General features: G+C 51.7%; 1 protein-coding gene across 8 annotated transcripts in view; it reads right to left on the reverse strand.

The window, feature by feature from the left end:
• The window catches only part of FOXP1 (forkhead box P1), a 565,106-nt gene that overhangs the window by 148,484 nt on the left and 402,781 nt on the right, over positions 1 to 13,841 (reverse strand). The window contains exon 1 of one of the 8 annotated variants that reach the window (XM_054729763.1): positions 8,542 to 8,612. The exons of the other annotated variants lie outside the window; for them this stretch is intronic. The gene's annotated coding sequence lies outside the window, so the exon portion shown is untranslated. Of the gene's footprint in view, positions 1 to 8,541; positions 8,613 to 13,841 lie in introns of those variants that run through there. 8 annotated transcript variants of the gene reach the window in all.

Raw genomic sequence — 13,841 nt, forward strand, 5'->3', positions numbered from 1 at the left:
CACACACACACACACACGCACAAGCACACACACACACACGCACACACACACAGCACCTGGTTATCCTGGGACACTGCATAGAAAGGGGCAGAGCATCCATCGCCGTTGATTCACTTGGCTCAACCCCAACAGCAGGTGGGGCAGACGGCAAAGCCCCAGAAGCTGGATTTCATCAGTGAGCTCCAAGGAAAGACTCCCGGCAGCAGCATCGTCCTCGGAGTTCTAACGAGAAAGTGCCCTCTGCTTCGGGCTTTCCTCACGGTGATTCCTCCCCGCTCCGCAGTCTTTGCAGACAAGGATCTGAGATGATATCTAGGCTGACCTGGTTGACTGGAGCAGAGACAACTCCGCCCTGACAGCCTCCAACATTCGGTGTTGGAGTTAAAGTCAAAAGGAACAGGAAATGCGAATGTCCAAGTGCCCTCCTGGCACTGCCCATACTAAGGAGACAGGGCCCCGCAGCGCCAGCCCAGGGGCGGGTGAGGAGACGAGGCTGCGACACGCATCCTTCCAACCCCTGGGCCACTGCACACTCCTCACCCCCCCACCGCTACCTCCACGTCAGCTTGTCCACGGCCTACTGACAGGATGGCAAGCCACACGGGGGTGGTGATCGCTGCATCAGCGTCTTCACTTTTGTTTTACTTTAAAATTTAACAAATAATGCAAAGATGTGAGCACAGGAAGGTTGAAGTGGTATATGTGCTTTTCATAATGTCAGCAATTGACTAGGGTGTATTTGCTTGGGAGGAAAGATGACAAAGGGTATATGATTCTCTGTTTGGAAGGATGGACTGAAGGACGGCCAAGTGCGTGCTCTGTGCCAGGCGCCAGCGCCAGCACCGGAGCCCTCACGCCAGGGACCGCACGCCACCCGCACACCGACTGCAGGACACGTGGACACAGAGGTACCCGAAGGCTGTGGACAAGAGGAGGCGCTCTGCTCGCCACAAGTCCTTGCCCTAAAGCAGCCCTGGGAAGCAGAAGGGGCTAGTCAGCCCCATACTCATCTGCAGTCATGAATAACTTGTTAAATAAAGCATCCGCGTAGGAAACACTTCCTACCCAAGAAGGTAAAGGCTAGGAATCTGCATGAGATGAAAAGAAAAAGGATATCTGATTCTCTTTCCAAATCAGCTGCAATGAGCATGTGCGCTGAGCAGCCAGGACGTCTGTTTGAAGCCCTTCCTCAGGGAAAGCCTGCAGCACATGCCTGCCCGCCAGAACACACACCTGCCCGCCTGGAACACACGCCTGCCCGCCTGGAACACACGCCTGCCCGCCAGAACACACTCCTCGTCCCCGAGGCTGCGGAGCCACCAGGCCGAGTGGCCGCCAGGTCTCCGGCACCTGAGGGCTCGGAGGGATTCCACCCAGCGTGGCCCGGGCCCCAGCCGGTCAGGCTCCTGAGCGCCCACAGGACACAGCCTGGCGTGCATGGCTGCAGCAACATGAGCGTTGCCATGAAGTAAAGCAGAAGTCAAGTTTATTAGGAAATGTCTAAAGTGTTAAGTTTGAGTGCATCAAACCCGTTTCCGCTTGCTAAGGAAAGACCAGATTGTATCCAAAAATAAATAAATTGGCCCATGTTCCCAGAGCAGAAAATGCGTGGATGACGGAATCAAAGGGAACTATTAGCGCACCTACCTAGCCCTCTGCTTTCTGCAATTGCCTTCATAAGGGGCAGCCCAGCCACTCCCTCTAAGAGTAATCCAGATTCACACCTTTTCATGCCTTGGGAAGAGACTGGCGAGTTTTGAAGCCTCCAAAGACCGTGGCTAGAATCATGCTCAGAAACACGGAGGCTTTCCTGTGCTTTCACTAGCAACACCGCACGTGGCCTCTGCGCAGACAAATGCGGTGCTGGGCTCCTCGCCCCTCGTGCTGTACGTGCGCCGTCACACACACTGGGGATGCCCGCGGGTGAACACTCATGAAGGCTTTGCTTGACAAAATACTGTCCTTCTCTTACCTGAATTTTGGGCAAAGAAGCAAGAATGAAAACCAGTTCAGAGTCAACATTTCAGCAGAGAGAGATAAAAAACAGAAGCTAGAAATAAAAATAGAAAAAAGGAAAGGGCCCATGCAAGACCCACCATCGAAAACTTGTGCCCATTCCCTCTTGGCCAAAGTTAGCCAGGACAGAAAAAGCAAACAGCACAGGACCGTTCTCCAGTAATTTATTCTTCTCTAAGAAGTCACTGCAGTAGCAAAGCTCCCACCTGTACACCGGTGTGGGAATGAGGAGTCGAGAAGCACAGGGGCAAGTGTAGGGTAACGAACCCTGTACTGGGGACACTGAAGGAGAACATCGTATTGAATTGTTTGTCATGTGCCAGGAACTATGCCAACTAGTGGTTTTACACTTATTATTTTACTTCTTGTTCCCAACATTTCTGAGGGAAGCAGGGCAGGGTTTGTGATACTGACTTAAACCGGAAAACCTAAAGGTTGTGAGGTTCTATGACTCCCCCAGGTCACAAGTCCAGTGAGTGGTTAGCATTTGAAAACTAAACGAAACATACATCATCTCCCAGGAACTTGATACTCACATTCTACCCAGGTCACCCATCACCCCAGGTCCGGCCACGGACAATCCCGACAGACAGACATGCAGTCCCAGGGCGGAGTGCGCGAGGGAGCGCGGGCCTGGCCTCCGGGATGAGGAGGAGGCCTGCGCGGTAGGCAGCACAGGGAGCTCATCTGCCTCTTGGCCCGCACCAAGACTGGCTCCTCCCCACCAGATCCTCAGCCCAGCGCTCTGGGCCAGGGCCTCGTCTCAGAGCTGCCTTCCATGTCCTCTGCCAGCTCCACAAGGCATCCAGGTGGCTTCCACATTCCAGCCCACCTTTCTGAGAAGAACACGGCAGGATCTCACTGAGATGCGCGGGGTCTAGAAAAGGGAACTCGGGAGCAGAGTGGCCTGGGGGCTGCCCGGGCCTGGGGGAGGGCCTTGGGGGAGACGGTGTGAAATGAATACATTCCAGAGATCTAATGTGTAGCTGGTGACAATACTTCCTCTCATATGCTTGAAACTTTCTAACGGGATACATCTTCAATTAAATCCCACTACACACACAAAAAGGTAACTATGTAGAGGTGATGGATAACTTATTTAGCTTGATTGTAGTGATCTTTTCCACAATGTATACAAAAATAAAAACATGGAGTTGTAAACCTTAAGCATATAAATTTCTGTATGTCAAAGGTAGCTCCTTAAAAAGAAAAAGAAAATAATTTTTAAAAATAAATTCTACCTTTCCCTAAAAACCCTGTTCATAATCCAATTCCTTGAAGCAGCAGAGTTGCTTAATGACTCCAGGCCCAAGGGAGCTAGCAGCACCCTGATCCCTGTGGCCACGGTGGGACCCCTCAGGCACACAGGGAGGCGTGAAGCCCGCTGTCTGCTCCCCCACACGTGTGCTTCACCCCAACATCCACGGGAGCTCGCCCATGTCCTTGGGATACTAATGCCATCACCATCACCCTCTGACCCTCATCCCTTCTTCAAGCCTGAGCAGGGAGAACCCTGGCCTGACTCTTAGCACAGCGATTTTAGCCTTTTCCATCTCATGGCACATAAACTACTAAAATTCTGTGGCACAGAAAAAAAAAAATTATCTTGCCCATCTGACAAAAAAAAAAAAGGGGGTATAGTTTTGATTCATTCATACCCGACGGCTATTGTTGTCATTTTTTATTAGACAATCGAGGGAAAGAGGTCAGTGCCCCTGCTGACCAGTGTGGCGGAGCCTGTTTTAAGCACTCGCAGCGCACAGGTCGGAATCACTGTCTTAGAACAAGACAGCAAAGACAGCTGCTTCTGGCCCACCGGTGAGCGAGGGCGAGATGGTGCCGAGGCAAGGACACGCCGGTGCAGAGCCACCACGCTGCCCGCCTGGCACGCTGTGGCCCCCACACCGCCACCCGCAGCAGGAATTCACACAACGTGCCCAGGCTGGGTCAGAACCCCGTGTCCTTCCACAACGACTCAGCCCAGCATGGCCACGGACCCCGAATCCACGGGCCTGTCCTCTCCCAGTCACACGAAACTAGAACTACTAGCTTGACGAGACAGATTTAAAAGAAACATTTAGAAACCTTTAGAAGAATATTTTTAATTAGTATTTAGAAGGATATAGTTCGTGAACTTTTTGAAGATTTTATTATTTTATTCTTTATGTAAATATACATGTTTATTACAGATACTGAACACTGCAAAAGAAAAACAGATTCAATTGCTCTGACCAAAAATTAGAAACATTTTCTTACAAAGGGGATTAAAAACAGAACAGCTGTGTTCAGAGTCCTGCCCTAGAGTGCCAGGGCCTTGGGGACTTCCTATCACCACAGCTGAGCACAAGGTGGGACCCAGGCTCGGGCATGAAGAATAAGGACACTTGGGGAATTTGGGGAAATTACTGACCTTGGGAGATCACAGCAACTCCAAAGAAACAGAAGTCTGCGCCCCAAAGCGTCACACATGTCCACAGGAGCAGACGCGCGGCCAAGACGTGCCCGCCAGTCATTCTGTCTGGATTTGAGCCCCAGCCCCAGCACTGCTGCCCGTGCGGCCCCAGACAAGTCACTTATCTTCTCAGGGCCTCAGTTTCTTCATCGGTAAGAACGGGAGGAAATACAAGTTCCTTCATTATAACTGATACTAGAGGCCCGATGCACGAAATTCATGCAAGAGTAGGCCTTCCTTCCCCCGGCTGCCGCCACCGGCTTCTCTCTGGCACCCGGGACCCAGGCTTCTCTCCGGCCCCGGGCAGGCACCCAGGACTTGGGCTTCCCTCGAAGCCCCAGCTTTGTCCAGTCTAATTCGCATATTATGCTTTTATTATTATAGATTATTATAGATATGTAGTGCATAGGGCCTGACATACACTAGGACTTCAAGTGATTTTATTTTAAGATATATTTTTATTGATTTCAGAGAGGAAGGGAGAAATAGAAACATCAATGATGATTGAGAATCATTGACTGGCTACCTCTTACACACCCGGGGATCGAGCCTGCAATACAGGCATGTGTCCTTGACCGGAATTGAACCTGGGACCCTTCAGTCTGCAGCCGACGCTCTATTCACTGAGCCAAATCAGCTAGGGCAAGGCCGTTCAAGTGATTTTAAAAAGTACTTTATGAATGAGTGCTGACTGTGAAAGTTATAAGCTCATGCTAGAGGAAAAATAAATTAATTAATTAGGAAAAAATAAAGTATAATATCATCGCCTGCATTTACTTTTCTTAAACAAAAGGGGAATCATTATTTATGGTCTTTGAAAAGCACTTTTTAAAATGAAACCCACATGTTGAATAGAGATTTTCCAAATCTGCTTTCTATATTCAGGTTCCAACAAACAAACAGTATTGGGTGTCCAACAACCTGCATGTGACCTCCCTCCTCCGGAGGCTCCGGGAGCAGCTCTCAGCACAGCAGGGCGTGGGCACGGGACTGACTGCACCGGCTCAGCGCCCGGGGCGGGGCCCAGGGCAGCGCCAGCTGGGGAACAGGGGCTCCATTCCTCTGGCCCCAGCGCTGCAGGCGACTCTGGAGCCACTTCCTACTGACTGCGCGGGCAGCACGCAGAGTCTTTCTTTACAAGGAACAAACTAACTTGATTTTTGTGAAAGTTAAATTGCCAACATCATATTGAGTTCAAGTGAAGCAAAACAAAATTCCAAATTTCCAGACCATGCTACACCCTTAAAAACAAAAACCCTAGTTTGACCCTAAGGAGACTGAAACGAAGCCTGGTTCCTCCTCACTGACCCCTCCAGCAGCAGGAGCTCCGGCTGTGGCTCCAGGCCGTGTCCCCAGGGCGGCGCGTTCCCAGGTGATGGCCAGGCCACCGAGGTGCCCCAGGACAACGCTTCCCAGGGCAGCGGGTCCCACAGCCCGTGCAGACTGGTCTGGACAGTCGCCCCGGAGAGATGACCATGTTACCAACAGGACCTTTCCCGCCTCCAGAGCGGGTTACTCTCTGCAGCCCACCTAGATCCCAAGGGGGCTGAGCGCTGGGGAGGCCGCATTAGGCAGGCACTGGGTGCCCACAGACAGGCTCCCCAGAGGTCAAAGAATCATGATGCAATGGAACTGCCTTTTGGAAAGTCACCCCAGATGACAACAGAGGAGACCGCAAGGCTCTGCTTCCATGGTTGTCCTCTGGGTGCCTGCCACACACACACACACACACACACGCACGCGCACGCACACGCATGCACACACACATGCAGGGCTGCCCGGAAGCTGTGTCCCGTCTGCTGCACTGTTCCCATGTACAGCCAGTGAAGAGGGGTCCCTCTGGGGGCTGATTTCCAGTTCACAGGCCAAAACATATAGGCAACGGGACAGACTTTCACTGCGGTTTATCCGGCTTCACACGACTGGGCCAGGCATCGTGCCAGGATCAGGCGCCTCCTTTTCCAGGCTGTGCCTCTGAGGAAGGCTCTGTAGAAAACCATGTTCCGTTATTAAGAATGTGCCCATGTGTACATGCCTGTCAGTGCGTGCCTATGGAAAAAGAATAGCTACAAAGTCTTGGAAATCCTACACCTGAGGATTGAAACAAAACTAGTGAAATTTTAGTTTGCTTTTTAAAAATCTGCTTTTAATGTAGCTTTGAGCCTTTCCCCAGGCCTCTCGAGGACTTCATCTGCGATAACAGCCCCAGATCATGGCTTGCCTCCCATGCTAAAGGCAGGAAGGCTTTCTAGAGGGGCAGAGCACGCAGGGGCCTGGGCACGCAGCGCCGGCCTGGCACCTGTAAAGACAGCAGCAACAGCCGGCAAGAACAACTACACTGTGGGCATAAAAGAACCACGCTGGCAGATTTTCTTTTAACTGAGCCAATCACGTTTAGATCTAAAGTCAGCATATAGTCTTCAACACAGCGGGTTTGTCCAATAATATCGCTGTTGAACACACACACACACACACACACACACACACACACCACAGAAAGGAGCAGAGCTCCTGAGGCGGACATAACTAAGCAAAGCGTCTAGGAAGCCAGACTACTGAACAACTGCTCCTGGGAATCCCCCATCGGATCGCCACACATCCCAATCGACTAACTCTCAGTAACAAGCCGGGCCAATTCGCACAGGCAAAAAGGCTTCGGGGTCTTAAGGGTTAACTCACTTGCCTTCAAAACCAAATGACACACATAATTTCCTTTTATCACAAAACAATGCATTTATTACTGCCATGCCCGCCTGTTAAAGGACATGGCTTTCAGAGTGGAAAACAAAACAGAACTTGGTCACATGTTTACTTGCTTCAGCTGCTCCCTCCCCCTTCTGATAAATAATCAAACATGCCATCCAGGAAAAACACAGCCGCGCTGGGAACACTGATGGTCATCAAATAGGCGGAGATGCCAGGAAAAGTGCCCCGTTCCCACCCACACCTCCCCTGACCGCCCAGTAAGTACCCCCAGTCACTCCATTTTCCTGCAATTGCTCCGACTGGTAAACAAATGGTCCGTAAGGCAGCCACAAACATCCTTTTTTCTTGCAAAGAAGTACAACTTGTGAACATTGAAAAATCCAGCCTAGCAAGAGAAACACACACACACGTCTTTTATTTACTTAAATGTTTCTTCCATTAGAGGCGTGTGTAACTACATAGTCCTTTCTCTACACTAACAGATGCTGTTTTAGACATTCAAGTGTAAGGATATTTAGTCTGGTGACTAACAAACAAGGTTCAGAGCAATAACAATTCCCTTAAGATCAAAAAAGCTAACTTTCCATTTCCTGTCTCTGCCCTGGCCAGTACACAGTTAAAAAGAAATTAGCACCTGGCCTGCCAATTGCCCTGCAGCTGGGGTCAGGGCCGGGGGAGGGCGGCAGGGGAAGGAGGCACGGGTGACATCAGACAGGAAAAGGTGGAACCTTTAGGAAAGGTCTAGCCATGTGTTAAACAACTCCTGCTCCCAGCAAGGACAGAGAGCAGTCACGTGTCCCGGGCAGGGAAGAGCGCCCAGGCCCCGCGCCCCAACTCCCCGCCAGGAGACCCCCGGAAAAGCGGACCCGGGACCGGCGGCGCTTCCTTCCCCTGCAGCCCCCTTCCCACCGCGGCACGAGGGCCAATGGCCCTGCTGGCTTCGCGGTCCGGCTTTTACTGGTGAAACTGGTGCAGATACTGAGCCCGAGCGGGGCGTCCCGCTGCAAACACCGGCGGCGGGGCGGGCAGACCTCTCCCTGCGGCGGCGGCGGGACCGGGAGCGACCCGGCCCGAGGGCCCGCGGGTCCTCCCTGCTCCCTGGGCCCGGCCCGGACACGGGGGAAAGGAAGCGCGGAAGCCAGCAAGGAGTTCGGGAGGCCGCCGCCGCGGACCCCGGAGCGGGGAGCGGAGCGGCCTTCGCCGAGGGAGGGAGGGAGGGGAGCCGCAAACAAGTTGACGGTCTCATCCCGCCGCGGAGGAGGGAGGGCAGAGGGAGGAGGAAGGAGGAGGAGGGAGGAGGTGGAGGAGGGAGGACGGCAGTCCCGGGGCCTCGGGGCGCAGGGCGGGCCCTTCGCGGGGACACTCACGGAGAAGCCGGAGCGTCCGCTGCGGGAGCGCGGCCCGCGCCCGGGGCTGGCTCCTCCGAGACGGTGTGCGGCTCCTGCGGGGGGCGGGGCGGGTTTGGGGAGCGGCTGCGGGTGCGAGGGGAGACGGTGTGAGTAAACAGGAAGCACAGGAGGCGGCAGAAGGCGCCGCGCGGCCCTGGGCCCCCGAGCTGCTCGGGCCCCGCCGGCAGAGGGGCCAGAACCGCTCCAGGCCCTGTTCGCCGCCGCCCGGCCCAGGCGGGGTCGGGGGGCCCAGGCGGGGTCGGGCCCGCAGGTGACCTCCGAGCTGCCTTGGGCCCCGAGAGGGGCCTGTGAGTGCCCGCACACCCGCCCGCAGGCCGCCCTGGCCGCCCCCCACACCAGCGCCTTCGGGACCCTGCGGAGACCCTCCCGCTCGCTGCCCCAGGAACGAACTTCTCCTCCAGCGCAGGCTCCTCTTCGGGGACTGGGCCCCGGGCTGGCTTCCGTGCTGCCTCCGGCACCACCCACCCACCGGGGCCCGGGGCCTCCTCACGACCTACTCGCACCCCCATGAACCCGCCCCAACTCATGACCCAAGTCCTGTCCTGTCACCAGGAACTTGGCAGGTGGGTAAAGGAGAGAGAGCTGCTGCCGGCCGGCCAGCTCAGAAGAGGATGCAGGTGGAGCAGCCATGTTCCACACAGAGAAAGGGGAGGGAGGACCCCCCAAAGGCAGGCTGTGTGGCAGCTGTGGCAGCGCTCCGGCCCGGCGGGGCTGCCGTGGCCCGGGTGCCAGTACGGGGCTGAATTGACTGTCAGCGGGAGTTCACGTAGGCCCGGTCTTTTCTTCAGAGGAGGAGATTTTTTACTGGAATTCATCGTCTTTTGATCTCACATTCAAAGCAATGGCAGCTTGATAGACATGCAAGTCTGAAAGCAAATCCAGACACTGCAGATAAACTGCCAGAATGTGACAGGCAGCAGCATCTACGCTCATAGAAATGAAGAGAACGGCGTGTCGCCCGAGTATTACAATAGCAGAAATCAAGAGACATGTTAGGTGGAACTGATCAGCCACAAAAACAGTTCAAAAGGCAGATCACAGAGACGAGGCCGGGGCTGGGGAGGAAGAGGGAAGGCCCTTCCCGGCCCTCAGGCGGCCACGCCTGCCTCCGCGCAGGAGGGTGAGCAGAGGTTCAGATGTGCCTGCCCAGCTCAGCGGCCCCTCCCGCTCAGAAGCGCTGCCCACCACTTCCTAGCAGTCTATTTCCAAGGGGCAGTGAAAAGGCCGAGCCTTCCCCGGCTCAGGGTCCAGGATGCTGCATTTTGTTGGCATCCCTGCATCTGTAATGCAGTTTTAAAAGGCACAGAGCTGGGCACCACGCACTGGGATGGTCTGGAAAACCTTCTCTCAACAGAAGAGCTCCAAGGAGTTCGAGATGGGGCTACAGAGCTCTAAGCCCAGTTCCCTAAGTTGAACACAAACGCCTCAGTCACACAACTAGATGCACTTGTCCTATGGATAGAGAACTGAGCACCACTCGCAGCTGCAGAGCTAACTAGGCAATTCCATAAATTACCCCACACACTTTCTTAGAGGCTCACAATTATTCCTTTAAAAAGAAGCCTCTTTCTAATTAAAGTGAGTGCATATAAGGAAAAGGTAATTTCCCCAACATTTCCTTTACTTGGAGCTGTTTGTTAACAAACACTCAATGTGAACTGGCAGCATCAGGTTAAAGGGCACCAGAATCCCACATCATGATTTAGCCGGTGGCACTGCCACTGCCCGAGCAGCTGAAGCGCCTTGGATTTAGAAAATTAGCCCTCCTCCCATCTGCGTAATAAGCCAACAGGAAAATGTGGATTTAAAAACGTATTACCCACTTAAAAGCTGCAATCAATCAGTTTAGGATTTTTTGCCTCATGCAAACAAGACCCCTGGGTAACTTAGTTACAAATGTAAAAAACAAGCAAAACAGAAGCCCTATTGGATTCTAGGACCGTGTTTAGTAAGTTACCTTCGATCCTGCCTGCACAGCCATCTGATGTGCCAATGTTGATTACTTATCTCCAACCCAACTCGAAGTAGTTTAATGTGTAAAAGCAACCTGTGGTAGTTTCATGCAGCCGTCGCCAACCTTTCACACCTCACCGATCACCGGTGGCCCAGGGACCACCGGTTGGCGACCGCTGGTTTAACGTGTAAAAGCAGCTACTACTATTCTCCATTCTTTAAAAAAAAAAAAGGTTGATTTTCATGCTTACACCCACCAAATACCTCCCAACTAAATATTCCATGTTGCTATAATTGTTACAATTACCCAAAACAGGGAGGTGTACCATGTAAAAGTGAAATGCAAATTCTGTTATATGTTATAAAATACCTTCTTCTATGAAGAAGGCTCTTACTGCCGCAGCAAAGCGAGCAGCAGCCACTTCCTTCCTCATGGCCATTAAAATTCTTTATAAAACGCGCTGTGTATAAAGACCTTCATTAATATAATGCAACGACTGCTGGGGTTTTTGATATAAACAGCATCTGATATGTCATTTAAAAACCTCATAATAATATCATTAAAGAGTTACCATTTTTAAAAGAGAAATGTCTGCTCAGGGCCATGGAATAGTAGCCATTCTCTAGGCCCCTTCCTGTCTCCCGTCAGACTTCTCCTGGACTTGAATGTCACCACAGACCTTGAATCCTGAATGTGAAATGGCTTCATGCTAATTGCTCTAATTGCTTGAAGATGTGCAGGCAGGTGAAACCCGATCCCGCGGCCATTGTAGACCAAGAACAACACGGGAATGTTTACACAGCGGTTTGATTTTAATAGACAGAGGGCTGAGTTTAAGACCGCGAAAACACAGCTAATAGGTGACCCCTAATGCAGTCCTCCTTTAAAAAGAAAAAAAGACACAACAAAATACAGTGTCACTTCTAAAAGGCAGTGTCCTAAACGCCAAGGGTTATTTGCTTGACTCTGAGTGAGTATACCTTTCTTTTCACCTGACATTTACACCCGAAACTCTACTCCAAATACATTTTTTTACCTTAAAACAAAGAAGTACTTTATATGTCAGCCACCTTACAAACAGATTATGACTCTCTGGTGTCTCCATTCATTTAGATTTAAATTGAGTGCCTGTTCCCTTAAAGGAGAAGTCTGTCAGTCCTTGTTTATTCCTTTGCTTCTACCCATCCTCTCCGCTTATGGAACCCCTGACCCTTGTACATTCCTTGATTGCAGCTGAGCCCATACCCTCTCATTTGGTCCTTTAGACAAATGTACATCCTCTCAAGCCCCTTTGTCTTTGTTACTGGGTAGGACTGTGGTCTGTTTCCCATCTGGAGGGCCAGGCGGCCACGGAGTGGCTGACAGTGACTCCACCACAGTGGCCACTCTCCCTGGATATTCTCATGAATTGAGGTGGATACAGAGATTTGACAATGGCCCCAGAGCCCTCTCCTGACAGAGCACACATGTTACCAGTGCTGGCCGGGAAGTGCACTGTGGCAAGACCCAGCTAAAGACGACCACAGCACCACAGGTGCACTGAAAGGGAGCCCAGGAGGCCAGGGCGGCTCAGAGGTGAGGAGCCACACACGCATGTATGATCTGAATAGAAAGGAGCATTTCAAACAAGCCAAGGTGAATTAAGAAGTAAGAATTAAACATTTACTACGAAAGGAAAAAATACCACAAAGTAACCACATTATGCTGAGGTTAAGCTGGGCAATTGAAGGCAGCAGGTAAGCCTTGAAAATGAGGGGGCGCCGAGGGACCCTCCTCCGTGGAGCCCGAACTTCACGGTGAAACACACGAGGAGACGAAAGGGGCAGAATGTTCTTTTAAAGTTATCACACACTTTTAGTTACATAAGCCAGAGTAGTAAATATAGGCGCTTCCATCGCTGGACCATTTGTCTCCAAACACCGAGAGACGAAGCAATAAAACAAAAGCAACTGCATAGGACGCCCTCCGAGGCCCAGCCACCGCACATGGTTTACAGACACTCATACCTTGTTCTAAAAGTTACACTACCTTATTAAGAAGTAATGCCCCTCAACAAGGGAGGGGCAAGTGTCCATTTATATCCATTTAAAGATTAAGTATAAACTAGTCCAATCCAGTGAGAGAAACACTGAGAGGAAAGGTAAACAGCCCCCCGCACCCACCCGCTCCCCCGAAGCTGCGCGGTGCCTGGTGCCAGGGCGGGGGTCAGCAGAGCTATGCTCAGCTGACAGGTTCAGTTTACAGCAGGCCAGGGCTTTGTTTGGATCTACTGGCCTTGCTCACCGCCAGCTTAACAACAGATGGTAGAAAACTTTCATTATGCTGCACAGGACTGAGCTACAAACAATCCAGAAAGCTGTGAAAAGTTTAACTCCCTCCCACCCAGGGCGCCCACCAAGGCCTGCCCACAGCCAGGCCAGGCCAGGGGCCTGTGGAGGCGATGGTCACGGCAGCTGCCCACGTCAGCTCCAGGCACCGTCCCGACCGGAGCAGCAGCGACCCCCCCCCCCCCCCCCGCCCCGCCCAGGCCCGATTCTAACTGTTGAAAGCCCAGACGCATTAAGGACTGCAGCGCTGGGCCTTCCTTCCCATTTTCCCAAAATGCGCTGCGGCCTCCTCTTCCCTTCGGAGAAAGAACACCTTCCCCGGTTCCCTCCCTTCCTGCCGCTCCTCCCTCTGGGAACTGGGAGGACAAGACCACACAGTCTCACTCTAACACCGGGGTTTAAATGATTTACCCAAATCTGCATATAATTTAAATATTCATTAAATCGATTCAATCACATGAACCCTAATATCGCCTAATGCTCTGAGACAGGATATAAACGCACCTTCCAGGGTGTAATTCCATTGGCAATCTGAGAAGTCTTATCACTAGAAATGTGTTATTTTCATATTATTCAAGAAATGAACAAATGTGTTTCCACAAATGTATTTTAGAAGCTACCCTTTCCTGTTATTGAAAGAAAATTGTGTTTATTACTCCTTTAGCATAGTGTAAACTCATAAATGTCAACAGCGAGTACAAGGAAAACTGTCAACTAAATATTGTTTCCTTCATGAGCTGTTCTTCCAAGTCAATTATGCCTTTCAACTTCTGGGCACTGTATGATAAACTGGCAGTAAAATCAGGCACATTAATATACCACGGTGCCTTGCCTGCAAAGGTAATTAAAGAAGTAAATGACTCATAAGAACAGACATATTAGCTGCAAAATGAAAGGCAACTGAGCTGCCACATAAAAATATGTACCATTAAGATACTGCATTTTCATATTCTTGTAATCAGCTTCAGTAGACTAAT

The sequence above is a fragment of the Eptesicus fuscus genome, chromosome 18, assembly GCF_027574615.1.
Source record: "Eptesicus fuscus isolate TK198812 chromosome 18, DD_ASM_mEF_20220401, whole genome shotgun sequence".
NCBI lineage: Eukaryota > Metazoa > Chordata > Mammalia > Chiroptera > Vespertilionidae > Eptesicus > Eptesicus fuscus.